The sequence below is a fragment of the Mya arenaria genome, chromosome 9 (assembly GCF_026914265.1).
Source record: "Mya arenaria isolate MELC-2E11 chromosome 9, ASM2691426v1".
Classification (NCBI taxonomy): Eukaryota; Metazoa; Mollusca; class Bivalvia; order Myida; family Myidae; genus Mya; species Mya arenaria.
In genome coordinates this window covers 47,601,250-47,617,104 of record NC_069130.1, presented here as the reverse complement: position 1 = coordinate 47,617,104, position 15,855 = coordinate 47,601,250, and the positions used below count along the sequence as shown (strand labels likewise).

Here is a 15,855-nt window from a genome sequence, read left to right as displayed (position 1 = left end):
AATGTAAAGGTCACACACTTATGGTAACCATTATAATTCATATAGCAATCAATGTTCCTTCCACTCTGTAACTTTATGAACGTTTTGAACGTACACTTATCATAACTTGGCGCAGGCCCCAGTCCCTCAAACGTTTAAGGCGAACCAGGCTTAAGTATCTTATTTCATCTAGCAAAACTATTTGCTTATATTTTATTTGACATCACAGAGCTGCAGTTTATCATGGTTTAATTTTGAGTTATTTCCTATAAAATCTCAAAATGTCTCTTTAAAAGGAAATCCAACACAGTTTATTCCAAAACAAAATTATGAGCTTAGCTTAATTCTGTACAAAAGGACTGAAGATAGGTTGAGAATTGACAGCCATATGTTAGATAGGAGATGGTTAACATTGTGTCATTCCATTGTGAGAGAGTGATGATATCCGTGATATCAGACACGAGATCAGTTTAGGTTAACAATCGCACATTTAAGCTAACGTATCCAAACTATTGAGTACGTCTATTGTATATGCGGGGCATATCCCCGCTAGGATATCAGCATTATTGTCGGTCACTTCAACGCCTAATAACTTATTCTAATTGAATACGTGTTGCCGCCTTTTGAAATTTAACAGAATAATACCATGTTAAAAGTAGTAAATGTCTCATTTTTTATTTAATTCAACTTCAAAAAATGCATAAAGTGAAGTAAAATGCTATTTCTTGGAATACTTAGCTCAAACCACTGACCTCAAAAGTGTTTTATGATAAATAGTGCTGTGCGAAATCTGGAGGGTGGCACTGATCTGGACTGTACTTCCTCTCCGTGGCTAAGTGGCGAGGGTGTCCGCCTTCGAAGCGGGATGTCGAGGGTTCGAGCACCATTAGGGTCTTGTTTTGACACCGTCTGTTGCTGGCCCAGCAGCTAGTTAAACATTAGGTATTTACTGCAAATAGGATAGGGATTGGGAGAAGGGATTTTTATCAGTCAGTGTCCAATAAGTCCAGCAGACTGGCTCTTTTTTGACAGGGTGACACTGTTATAAACAATAACGCAAATGCACTCTTTTCTGTTGTTCATTTGAACATAGAAGCCGTCGAGCTACCACGTATATAATGGAGCAAATGCGCTCAATTATTAACAAAAATTAAGAGCATGCATAATATATACATTTTAACAAAATGACGATGTGCACGAAATGTAATGTTTATAAAACCATTCCCTCGGTACTTCATTTCATGCGTTGATAAGTTGTAAACTTCTAAAAGTCGATATGTCATGATATTGGCAAATTGATGAGGTACAATTCACGAATCGACAGTCAGAAAACCCATTGGACTAGTAGGACCAAATGCCACAATTCACCGCAACAAAACAATGCCGATTTTCATAATTTCGCATTCCGTGCACAACATATCAGAGAATATTTATGAATTGACGCTCAATTACATTCAATATACCCCGTCTCGTAGTCTAATATCGCCAGATCATTTCTAAATTGTTAGACAATTACGTTTTATTTTCTTACTTTTAAGACGAATATAGAAAACATTGAACTTTATCTTAATGATCAAGAACATTTTAAATCAAGTTTAAGGTGTAAGAAAACACTTTGATGTTTTCGTTTTGAAGAGTATAATAAAGTAGATCAAAGAGCTTCAAAAACAGATTTAGATATAAATACCCAAACTATCACCAAAAAAATATCTTGTATAGGCATGTGGATGTTGGGGAAATCTTTACGAACCATTTCGAGTGTTTAGAAAGGAAGTCGTGCAAAATAAACACGTTATTAAATCAATCATGATAAAGGACCCTTTAGTCATGGAGAAAAACAGAATTTTATGTAAGACTATCCTTGTACAAGCCTTTCACAAAATCCACTTCAGACATTTTCAAAACGCTTTAGAATGCTTGCGTCATTGTCAATCGTCCAATAAAATATCTTGCTGTTTTAGATTTTTTTATGCCAATGGACTAACGCAAAAATGCCCTAAATTTTCGTTTACTCTGAGGCACTTGGTATAGTATTGTACTGACTCATATGATGTTTTGCGAAATCAAACTCTAAATGTATGACAATTTAATTTTGTCACATAAAACCAGACAATGATTGATGAATCCCTCTTTTTTGGCACGACTGTTAACGAAATGTGCTAACTGTTTACACATGTTTGGGTAGGTCGCCATAGAAACTTTGGCGGCCGCATTATATAACCATATGGCTTCTTTCAGACGCACACCAGTGTAAGACTTTTACACATATACTTCAAGGTAATCTTGCTTAAATTATGTTTCAATTTCTCAAAGTTTATGTTTAGAATTCATTCATTGAATACCTTTCACGGATTATATAAGGTTTTACAAAGGGGTTTTAAAAAACCCATTGATTGCCACTGTATTTTGTTCACAGATGTAATTTACCTTTTGATATGGATTTTAATAACCTGAATAAGACGAAAAGATATGCGAAGAAATCACATAAAAAGCTGATAAAAGGAAAACACGTTTTAACCTTTTCATTTGTTTTAATGATTTATTTTAGTTAAATAAGAACTATATAATTGGATATACGGATTGACAAAGTCTTTCTTTCCTGCGATTCTAACTTACGATAATTTTTATTCAAGTTATTAATTTCAGACAGTATATAATCAGTAATGGTTACATGTGTAAGGCGCCGAAGGCCAATATCGCAAAAAACAACGTTGTCTTGTCTTGTCTTGATAACAGTCTGTTCAAAACAAGAATATATCATAGCTATTTATTTAACTAACTGTGTTTAACATAGTTATATACTTACTTATGCTACTTCAATGGTGGAATTGTGTTTGGACATCAGAATATTTGATTTTAAACTTAAATTTCAGAATTAAAATCGGACAAGGTGCATGGATATATATGGCGTCAAAACTGTTACGGTGCTTATTTTTATTTAGTGTCCAAATTTGTTAATAAATTTGCTTGGAATTGTCTAGTATTATAAAATTTTAATGGAATTGAAACCTACATTGATGAAAAGATCTGCAACCATTTATATAAAACTGGTTACTAAATATATACCTAGGTATTATATCGACTCACCAAATATGACCAAATTTAACAACTTGTTGTCTTGTGATAATGTCGTAATACTTAATGACACAGCTACTTGCTTTTTCTATATGCTTTAGATAAAAGAAATGAATAGCTTCACCTAATAACTGTGTATACTTATATGCCACGTATTGCTGTGGATCGTACTTCTAGCTCTACGACAAAATGTTGTAAAACTGAAACCGATATTGTCAATAAAGGTCATCTAGTAAGTGTTTTGTGTGTTACCAATGGTCAAATTGAATATGCTTCTTAAACGACTTGATTTGGTTAACAGTTTGTTTGGTAAAAGTTAGCCAAAATGTTTACTGATGAGTGAATATTTATCTGAAGCCTACTATCAACAAATTCATTTAAATTTAATATATGAACTGTTGACATTCAGGGTAATTATAATGTGCTACTGGTTTTCTTTCTTGGATGGAACATTTTCATTTATTATATGTGCCCGTTGATGTTTTCAAAATTCGAATTATATTTAGACTATTAATCTACATTACCAGTGAATTAAACCGCCTTCAGGCTTTCAATAAGTACTACGAAAAATCGTTAAGAATTGCATTTTGAATTATTACAGACATGACGTTATAATTCGCTTTCCTACCTGATAAAACTGGTTATAGTCTAAGTTGGATAATATTTGTGAAATTCAAATGCATAAAACGGCTCGAATAAGAGTGAGGTTTGTGTACGTAAACTGGTTTAAATCCCCAGTAAATTTATATTTTACTGACCGTTCCAAGGCGGTACCTAACAATCCTTTATAAACATACAATGTTTGTATATACAGTATATATGCACTGTGTTGTTTGTGGAGTTTTGTGCTGTTGTTCCATGTTTTTTTTATTATGATTTTTTTATTCTGTGTTCTGTGTCTTTGGCGTTTACCCTGTGCCATTAAACGGGGTTTATGTTTAAACTATTGGCTACTGAGCTTGTTTATGTATTTTTTTTCATTTAAATATTGCTTCGCCATCTTAATAATTAATGTTTTACAAAATATGTAAACTAGACATTAATTTAATTAAACTTTTAAGATACACCTACACAATGATATATGACGAAAATTACAAACTAGCAGAAACAGAGCAAAGTAACATTGTTTACGTTCATGAATAAGTTACATACCACAATAATGGTAATCACTGTTTGAAATGTTTCGATACAGTAAATGATACTGTATGACAAGGTTCTCATTTAATGTTGGACCTTATAAGTACGCTGTAAAATATGCAGCGCTTTAAAAGCTCATTTACAGGAATACACTTTTGGGATATGAGGAAATGAAAATTTGAGAGCACCATTCAATGCTCTACATACCAAATCCGAATATGAATTTTTAAAAATGTGTTGCCTTTGGAAAATAAATTGAATTGAATGTAAAGTTGATTTTTAACTTATGCACAAACTTGTTAAACCATTATTTTTCTGAATATATATATTGCTTTTACAGATGAAGCAATTCCTGGCATGTTGTTTGGTTGTTGTGCTGCTTGTGACAGTTGCAGTGCAGAGTAAGAGTTATTGACTTATTTTAAATAATTAATACTATAAATCTCTATTATATGTATAAGATAAAACAACTCGTCCGTGCTTCATAATTTCTACAGTATTTTAACATTTGAGATTTTTGTATACTGTTATTGTATATCCAAATGAAAATGATACTTCTAATATAGCGCTGAATATAGAGAAGCTTTAAGACAACAAACACATATTTTGATTCATTTAAGTTTAATTCTGAACATGTAATGCTCATAAACATAAGAATATTTTCTTTCAACTACCAAAGTATTAAAGTAAGACAGATAAACTAATACATGCGTATTAATGTCGCAAGTATTATAAAGGGTTTAAACTAAAGAGAATTTAATTTTTGTCTTTGCAGCTACTTCCGCTTCTTCTTCCACCTCTGCAACCACCACAAGTGCCGCTGCTGGCACTACCACGGCTGGTAAGATAATATGCATTCGAACAGAACAGTTTTTATTAGCAAAATGTTTGAACCCAATTCATAAGGTTGCACTGTCACTTATTCAGAAATCTGTTTATTCAATATAACAATTTTTACACAGTAAACTGATTTAAATGCGATAACATGACAAATTTCTACTTCCATCAAAATAAACAGTTTGAACATTTCGGCTGTATTTTGCCCTTTTAAGTTCAAATGTCATGATGTTTCAAACTTACAGGGCTATTTAAAACGCAATTCAATATGTTAATATATACCTTTTAGCGCCCACTAAATTGCTAATAGATATGTTGAGCGCCAATAATTATTTGTGCTCCTAACTTTATTTATTTTTAATCAGACCATTTATACGTTTTTGCGTAATTTAACATATATTTCCAAAATGACTTTTCATGTCTCTTCAGCGTCCGGTAATAATACAGATACGGGAGGGGGCAATGGTTCACCAACAACGACACTGACACCAGTTTTGTTCGTGTTGGCAACCCTCCTAGCCATTCTACAGGCATATCTTATCTAAGAGGATAACAGCAATAGGAGTGGTGCTATCCTTTCCCTTGTCATGGACAACGCTAACTTAGGCACCTCGCTTTCCTAGTGTTTTTTACCGAGTGATTGTTTAAAAGCTTAATAATTCAATGGAACTGCTCTCTTTACTGCCATTTAGGTTTTTTGTAGTTATGCCTTACCTGATGTCAATGGACCAATATACTTCACTTTTGCCAACTTTTAATAGACGTTTCTTTTAAGCTGCATCATCTTCTTGTTGTTTGCAATATTTAATGATCTGCTATCACAAATATAAGTTGTTGTGCATACTATGACGAAAACAATGTCTCGTTTTCTGAATGTCAACATCATACCAATAAAGCATTTATAAATTAGCTGTTTCGTGTTTTGTATTATTTAAAGGGCCTTTGCGATATTATTTTCAATATCACAATATCTTTTGAATCTTAGTTCTAGGGGGAGGGAGGCGGGGCTGTTTTTAATAAGAATCCTTCGAACAGTAAGATTGCACTATCGAAGATACGAAATCTCTCCTAGATTTCGTGATAAAAACAACCCGCTAATAAATATATAAATCATGTTCAATTGTTCGAGAAGTTTGATTGTCTCTTACAACGTTTCAGAATGAAAGCTACTGCGTTTAAGGGATCATTAAATGTCCTAGAATATAAAATCCATCATATTGTCAAATGGATAATCTCATAATAACGACACACCACTCAATATTATTAACGTTCGTTGTAAATTGTTATATAACTTTCAGAGATGAGAAAATAAACCAAACAGTCGCTTTAATTAGTTTTTGAAACTGTTTTGTAAAGGCTAGGAGTGGTTTGTTACGTAATTCAAAATCATTTAACCAAGCTTAAAATGCTAACCATTATTTAGGTTGCGCATTCACGGCATAATAGAGAAATGTAAAGGTCCGAAATTTATGGTTGCCGTAATAATTTATATAGCAATCAATATTGCTTCTACTTTGTAACTTATTGAACGTTTTGAACGTTCACTTCTCATAACCTGGCGCAGGCCCTTTTACATAGCAGAAAGCAGCAGAAAATCATGGTTTTATTTTGAATAATTTCCTAAAAAGTCTCAAAATGTCTCTTTAAAAACAACAACATTTATTCCACAACAATATTATAAGAATGGCCTAATTCTGTTATAATGGACTTTAGATAGGTTGAGAATTGACAGCCATATGTTAGATGGAGCTGGCTAACAGTGTGTCTTTCCATTGTGAGAGACAGATGATAATCGTGATAACAGACACGAGTTTAGTCTAGGCTAACAGTCGCTCAAGTAAGCTTACATAAGCAACCTTGTATGTCTTGTGTTTTTTGCATATCATATGTATGATAACTGACCTAGTTAGACTGGACCTACTTTAACAATAACCACCGTCATACAAGGCTTATCAAAAATAATTCCTGTATTTAATTATATTTGTAGTAAAAGATTGTGCCAAAACAGTGAGTATCACTATAACGTGTAAAGAATTGCCTGTTTCAATACTACTGTATAGGGTTTAGGATATTAAGTTCGAGCAATTATGTCTTAAATTAATTTAAATTTATTCTATAGAATCTGTCTCAATTTATGGTAATCCATAGGATATTTGCACATTTGTTGGTCGGCCCTCTTTGTTTCCGTCCGTGACCTACTTAAGGTTTGGTCATATACAACTGCCGAACTGTGCGTCGTTTCATTCCAGCCAACTGTTTGATCAAGTTAGGTTTGAGATTAACTTGTATACCCTATCCATTGGCCACTAATATAAGGTTATGCCAAATGGGTATTGAATAGAAGTCAAGGTAATGCCCGATGCATATTGAATAAGATGTTAGGTAATACCCGATAAGTATTGAATCAAAGTTAATGCGCAATTTGTATTGAATCAAATGCTACGTAATGCCCGATTCCTTTTTAATCAAATGTTAGGTAATGCCCGATGATAAATGAATCAATTGTTAGTTAATGCCCGATGATAAATGAATCAAATGTTAGGTAATGCCCGTTGATAAATGAATCAATTGTTAGTTAATGCCCGATGATAAATGAATTAAATGTTAGGTAATGCCCGATGAGTAGTGATTTTATGAGCCTTTAGTACCAAAATATATGTTTTAAACAAAAATAGCCAATGCTGAAAACAAACATAACAAATCAAAGACATCACGTTTTCCTTTCTACCATATTAACCTAAAGTTTAAATTATACGCTTAGATAAATGATGCCGCCAATAAAGCCATATGAATGAACGCTCTGTCGATTAAAACTCTCGTTATCTCTCGTTATCTCTAAACAAGCCGAGACGTGATATAGTTTGTTCATCAACGGAAATGTTAACTTACGACAATGCAATCATCCGGTTGTTTCAATCCGCCTTGACATAACAGTTATCAAACTTTGATATACAGCGCCCCTGTATTAATGTTTTCAACGGCGTTAAAGGGGCTATACACCGTATGAAGAAATAGCGGAAAAAAAGAAAATTGTCGAAAACTGGCATAAACTTGGTATCGATGTGTACAATGCATTGAAACTAACTAACTGAAGTACCACATAGTTTACAATTAATATATTTTTTTCGCAGTTGTTTCGTAGTTTTCCATAAAAAAAGATTTCTAGGCATGTATACCTAGTAGAATTCATTCTTATGCGGGTTTGGCTAGTCGATTAAATATTGCAAGTATTTAGGGTAAACCTTCGTAGCACATTTGATACAACACTGGACTACAATTTTGGCAACACCGGTTCGAACCCGGTCTCCGACTCGATTTTCTTTTACATTTAGTTTTGTTCTTAACAATTATGATATCAAAGAGTAAAACATTTTATTTGATAATTATCCTGAGGTTCGTTACAGAAAAAAAATAATTTTGGTGCCAATCTGGTGTATAGTCCCTTTAAGCTCACTTCCACTTAATATATGTTGCACTGTCGTATGCCGTAAAACCAACAGAAGTTGTGACCTTGAGCAAAGAAAAGTACTGTGGAACTAGGAATTAGTAGATTCTTAACCCCTAAATACCCAGTGGGGCTTATTTTAGAAATCTATCAGTGACCGCACAACGGCAGGGCTCAGCCAAGTTTGTTACCTGCAGTTCAATCAGTATTCGTTGGACGCCAATACAATTGATTTTAAGTTGACATTAAGCTTAAATTTCCGGGTTTGTTTAAACTCATGATGCATCCGATTTTCTTTCAAGTAAGATAAATGAATGAATACGGACCCAAGCAACGAACTAACTTGAGCTGAAACTCCTCTAGTAAATACAAAATAAAAAAATGTGAATAAATGATTTATCCGCAAGTTTGAACTCGAGTGCCAACGCTGGACATATTCCCCCCCCCCCAAGATATCAGCGTTCTTGTCACTTTAACTCTTAATAAATTATTCTTATTAAATACGCGTTTGCCTCGTTTTGATAATTAACAGAGTAATACCATAGTTATTGTAGTAAATGTCTCACTTTTTTATTTAAATTAACTTCAAAAAATGCATTTAGTAAAGTGCAATGCTCTTTCTTTGAATATTTAGAGCGGACCACTAAATTGTGGACCTCAAAAGTGATTGATGACAAATAGTGCTGTGCGTTTTCTGGATTGGCACTGAACAGGACTGTACTTCATCTCTAAGTGATGAGGGTTTCCGCCTTCGGAGCGGGATGTCGAGGGTTCGAGCAATATTAGAGGATTGTTCTGACACCTTCGGTTGCAGGTAGTTAAACAATGGGTATTAATTATTAGCTGTTTTCCTGCCAGGCTCTCGGCAAATAAGATGAGAATCGGGAGAAGAGATGTCCATCGATTAAGGTGTCTCATAAGTCCAGTAGACTCTCTCTTATTTTACAGGGTGACACTATTATGATCATATGCGCAAATGCACTCTGTTTTGTTTGGAATTATCTGTTTTGAACATAGAATCCGTCGAGCTACTACGAATGTAATGATGCGCTTAGTTATGAGCAAAACATTAAGAGCATGCATTATTGTTGTTGTTGTTGTTGTTGTTGTTGTTGTTGTTGTTTCTTCTAAAAAAGACGATGTGCACGTAATGTACAGTGATAAATTCACTCCCTCGGTACATTTTTTTGTTCCTGAAAGTCGAAAAGATGTTATGCTATTGGCAAGTGGTTCAATATCTGAACAGACAGTCAACAAATCCTTTCGACTTTAAGGACCAATTGACAAAATTCACAACAACACAAATCCAAAATTTAATAATGCATTTCAGATAATAAAAGATTTTTGTCCTTGTATTTAAACGCACCTGCTCCATTATATTCATAAATACTACGGCTTGATTCACCATCGCAGTCTACTATCGCCAGAATATCTCTGAATAGTAAGACAATTAAAACATTTAAGCTCTTAAAACGGGCATAAAAACTGTACCTAAATGCACAAGAATATTTCAAATAAAAGTTTAAGGTGGTAACACACATGTGTGTGAGCTTCAGATGTTTTCGCTTTTTTGGAGAGTGAAGAGTGTGCTAACGGAGATCTAAGCGCTACAAAAACAGAATCAGATAAAAAATACCCAAACCATCAATTGAAGAAATTCTTGTTTGAACATATGTGTGTGTTTTATGAAGGTCTTTAAAAACTTTTTCGAGAGATCTGAAAGGAAATCGTGCTGAAACATAGACATTATTCAACCAATAAAGCTAAACGACTCTTAAGCCTTGAGGAAAAAACGCAGCATTTTATGTTCATCTAAACTTGTACAAGCCTTGCGCAATCTCCACTTCTGACATTTTCAAAACGCATTAAAATGTTTGCGTCATTGTCAATCGTCCGATAGAATATTTTGCTGCTTCTTATGTTTATGCTAATGTGTGAGCGCGAAAATGCCCTAACGCTTTGTATACTCTGAGGCACTTATATTATTGAACAGACTAACGTGATGTTTAAAGCCAAAAAACTCTCATTGTTTGACAATTTCATTTTATAATGTAAAAACAGATAATGATAAATGAAAGCCCCTTTTTAGTCAGGCTGATAACGAAATGCGCGTACTGTTTACACTTGTTTGGGTAGGTCGCCATAGATATTTTGGTAGCCGCATTATATAACCACACTGCTTTTCATAGCCGTGATCACAGAGGGACACCGTTGTGAAACTTTTACACAAATACTTCATGGTATTCTTGTTTAAATTATTTTTTGAAATTTAAAGTATTGTGTTAATAATACTCTAATAAAATTGCGTTGATGGATTTTGTACGTCGTCAATATTGGTTTGTTTTAATTTGCAAAATTTAATTGACTTTTCATGTATCTAAACAGATAAATTATATTAACTTAAATATTAAAATTATATTCCATTTACGAAGTTTTGTTAAAATAAATAAAACAAATCTTTGTTACTCTCTACTGTTTCGAAATATAATCATTTATATTTTTATAGTGATGTTTTAACGACCGGGATAAGATAAAATGGTGTACCAAAATCACCTTTATAGGTGTTAAGGAGTAACTCTTTTACCTTTTCATTTATTTTGTTAAAAGTGGGTTCCTTACAGTGAACGAAGAACTTTTAAGATTATGGGATTTACGGATTGACAAAAATCCTTTATGATTTTTTTTCTATGATTCTAACTTTTGTTAATATTTATTCAAGTGTTTAAATTTAAACAGTATATGTTAAATTATGATTAATACAACGATCTGCTCTAAAAAAGTAGATACGGCTTCATTTTTATTTCACTAACTGTATTTAGCATAAGTGTAATCTAATGTATGCTACTTTCATGGTGGGATGGTTTTTCAAAATCAGATTTTTTTAATTTTAAACCTAAATTTCCAAATTAATATCAAACAGAGTGCATGGATATACCTGGCGTCAACTCGAGTTGACGGTAAAACAACCATTCAATTTACAAAAACAACAACATGAAACGGTGCTTGTTTTCATTTAGTGTCCATATTTGTAAAAAGATTTGCTTGGAATTGTCTAGTATTATACAATTTTAATGGAATTGAAACCTACATTGATATACAGATCTGCACCCATTTGTATAAAACTGGCTACTAGACATATGCCCAGGTATTCTATCGACTGTCCAAATATGACCAAATTAACAATTGTTGTTTTGTGATAATGGTGAAATATTAAATAATACTGCAACTCGTTTTCTTTGCAAAAAAGATAAAAAAAAATGAATATTGTGACCTAATAAATCTGTTTAAATAATTATATGCCGCGTATTTGTGTGGTTTGAACTTCATGCTTGGCGATAAAATGTTGTTAAACTGAAATCATATTTATTTCATATTTCTATCAAACTACATCATTAAATGTCATCTAGTAAGTTCTTTTCCTGTTACTAATGTTCAAAATTGAATGTGCTTATTGAACAACTTGACTTGACATGGTTCATGGTTTATTTGGTAAAAGTTAGCCAAAATGGGAATTGATGAGTCAATATTGATCCGAAACATACTATAAACAATTTCATTTAAATGTGAGAGATGAACCGTGTACAATTTATTCAAGATAAATACAATGTACTACTGATGTTCTTTCATGGAAGTCCATTTTCACTTAAATGTGCTCACTGATGTACTAAAAATTCGAATTTTATTTAGATTTTTACCTACATTACCAGTCAATGAAATCGCCCATCGGTCTTAATTAGTACCACGCTTAATTGTTAAGAATTGCATCTCAAACCTCAACAAACTTGACGTCATAATTTGATTTTCCATCTAAACTAACCCGTTAGAATCTTTGTTGAATAATATTTGTGAAATTCAAATGAAAAAAATGACTCACTTGGCTTGCTCCGCCATCTTAATCACATATGATTTTCGAAACATGAAAACTATAACGTAGACATTGATGTAAATAATATTTTAAGATACATTTCCACAATCACATAACAACAAACAAACAACAGAAAAGTAATGTAACACTGTTTGCGTTCATATACAAGATAAGTTACATACCCCAATAATGGTCATAACGTTGAACTGTTTGAAATGATTCTTTACAGTTAATGATTCTGTATGATATGTTTTACAGATTCATTTGATTCCAAGAAGTATACCGTAAAATATGCATCTTAACAGTGAACAAATCAGTTTAGCCTTTGATTTAATTTTTTAGTCAGTACAAACACAGTATTAACTTTAAACATTAAAACAGTTGCTTTTCTATTGTAAAGAGTAACTGGTTAAAGGAAATGAACATGTGGACATGCTCATGTTAAAAAAAACAAGGGTATACACTACAGTATAACACCTTTCATTTACACTGCTTTCCTATGCAGTGCGCTATACTAATAAATAAGACGCAATTAAAATCCGAGTGCACTATTCAATACTCCACATGTCAAATCCGATATTCAACTCACGCATATGCATTGGCCAAATAAATTGAAAATATGGTTTTACAAATGCACAAACTATTAAAATATTACTTTTTTATGAAATTTTATTTATCCACAACAGATGAAGCAGTTCCTGGTTTGCTGTTTGGTTGTTGCTGTTTTGTTGCTTGGGACAGTTGCATCGCAGAATAGTAAGTAATTGAACTATTTACACACTCTATATCTTAGACTAGACACCAGATCATAAAATTGCAAAATAGGAAAATTGTAAAAAACGTAGATCAAATTGACATCGTTATGTGCAATGAATTGAATATTACTTACTAATGTATTACAAAGCTTGCGACATATAAATCTTTCTCAGTTTTTGCGCATTTTCCAATTCCATATTCACTGGGGTTGTCTACCACCTAAATCCCATAAAGTTCAAAAATAGCGTCAGTAGATTTATCTGTATTCATAAACAGTATTATTTAAACTCGGAAACCATTATGCGCTGATGTTTAACGGGGAAACAGCATGATTGGTGCATTTATAATTTTAATCGTGTACAACGATTAATTATCGGCCTCCTACTTGCTTGCATTGATAATTCTAGGCTAGTTTTGAGGAAATACTTTATTTGCCGAGTTTAGGACCATCTGGTGTCTAATCCCTTTAATTTTGATTTGTAGTGGTTCTTAACTAAGAGCAACTTTAAAACGATAAACTGATATTTTGTTTCTATAAAGTTCATCAACAAAATAAATATATGCGATCCAATAAAATTATTTGTGAAACGTTTTCAACTAACGTTTACTAATTATATTGGAAAACTATATGTATATATATTAATGTTCTCAATATGACATCAGTAATAAATTGATAAACATTATTTTTTCTTCTTTGCAGATACTAACAGCAACTCGACCACTCCTGGTAAGAATTTTCTTTTGTTATCATTCTTAATAATTAGCAAAATAATGATGAAGTTAAATGGTTGCACTGTGTCTTTCGAATTAAACTGTTCACATACTAAGCATGGCAAAGTATACATGACTGATCATAATGATAAAAATGGAAAAAACATTTCAAAAGTTTATACGTTTTCGCATCCAACAAAATACATACACATTTGGAAAATCAAATTCAATAGCAATTAAAAACTTTTAAGCACCTATTTAAAACACAAATCAATATGTAAATGTATATTTTTAGCGCTCAAAATTATCAATGTATACCACACAACCAATTAAAAACATTTATACTTTTGACGCTCTTTATTTTTCTAAAATGACCTTTCATGTATTTAAGCACCCGGAGGGAACAATGGGACATCCGCAACGCCACTGACACCAGTTTTGTTCGTGTTGGCAACCCTCCTAGCCATTCTACAGGCATACCTTATCTAAAAAGATGACAGCAGTAGGAGTGGTGCTATTCCTTTCCCTTGTCATCTCGGACCGATAATGGACAAAGCTTACAGAAGCACCTCGCTTTCCTTGTGTGTTTTTTCGAGTGATTGTTTAAAAGCTTAATTATAATTCGATGGAACAACTCTCTTTACTGCCTTGTAAGATATAAGTAGTGCCTTACCTAATATGCATGGACCGTTATACTCCACTTTTACCCACTTTTGTGAGACGTTTGTTTTACGCTGCTACGTCTTGTTTTTGTTTGCATTATTTAATTATTTGTTATCATAAGTATAATTTGTTGTGCATAACATGACGAAAACAAGGACTTGTTTTTCTGAATGTCAACATTATACCAATAAAGTGTTTATAAATTTGCTCTTTCTTGTGTTATGTTTCTTAGAGGCCCTTCGCTATATTATTTTTATAATCACATCAGCTTATTAATCTTTATTCTTGGGAGGGGGCTGTTTTTATTAAGAATCATACGACCAGTTTCATTTTCAACTGCAGCAATGCACTATCGAAAATCTTTACTAGGAACGAAATCGCTCCTAGGATTCTTTATAATGCAGCCCGCCAGTAAATGTGTAAACATGATCATTTGTTCGAGCGGTTAACTAGTGTCTTTCCGAATGACCGCCATTCGGTTTAAAGGATCATTTAATGTCCTAATATATAAAAAAACATTATTTGTAGAATGGTTGATATCAACAATGAACACGCCTCTTTGTGCTATGATTCTTTGATGGTTAATTGATGTTGAATATAGTTTACAAAAATATATTGTTCAGCAATTGGCAAATTAACCAACAGTTCTTAAGCCCCATCCGTTGTTCTACCGTTCTGTAATGGGTGATTAAGTGAAACAGGATTACGCCTTTCACCTTAAATGCTGTGGGCTCGATACCCTTAAATGAATTTTTTCGATGCCCTTCAATGTTGACTAAAGAACAGGGTACTGCGCAGAAAACGGACATAATTGTGATTCAATAAGCTGTCAGCTTTGATTACAACCTAGCTAAAAACTATTTACACTATTGTTAATAAAGGTTTATGAAGATGAAATAAGGACATTTGGAAGTCAGCAAATAACGCTTTAGAAACACATTACAAGTAGTTATCGGCAGTCGATCTTAACACACTGTTGGCTAACATCACGTAACAGCGTTCTTCCAAGCTTAATAAACTTGCCATGAATTATCAAAATTTTGCATATATATCATGTCAGTATGTCGGTTAGAGAAAAGTAAATGTCAACAACGTTTGTTTACCAACACAGAGTAGCATATGACAACCACATTTGCTTATCATAACTTGGCGCAGACATTGAAAGCATGATAAATTTAATCATTTAGCAAATATACTTGGTATATACTTTTTTTTAGTACGATTGTGACGAAAGCTGAAGTTCTAGAATCACTATCGAGTCCGTTTCCTCGGCAGAAACAAGTACTGTGTCCTTTTGGAAAGGTCATGAGAAAGTACCCCTAGTGGGGATCGAACCCACAACCTCTTGGGTGAGAGGCGGATACCTATATCTCTACTTTCTTGTACT

At 33.0% G+C, this 15,855-nt stretch overlaps 1 long non-coding RNA gene across 1 annotated transcript; it reads left to right on the top strand.

Moving 5' to 3' along the window:
- Positions 1-10,587: 10,587 nt before the first annotated feature.
- LOC128203383 (uncharacterized) lies at positions 10,588-14,674 on the top strand. The gene is made up of 4 exons (XR_008255935.1): positions 10,588-10,713; positions 13,025-13,094; positions 13,795-13,821; positions 14,197-14,674. It is a non-coding gene; the product is annotated as an uncharacterized LOC128203383 (long non-coding RNA).
- The last annotated feature ends 1,181 nt before the right edge of the window (positions 14,675-15,855 follow it).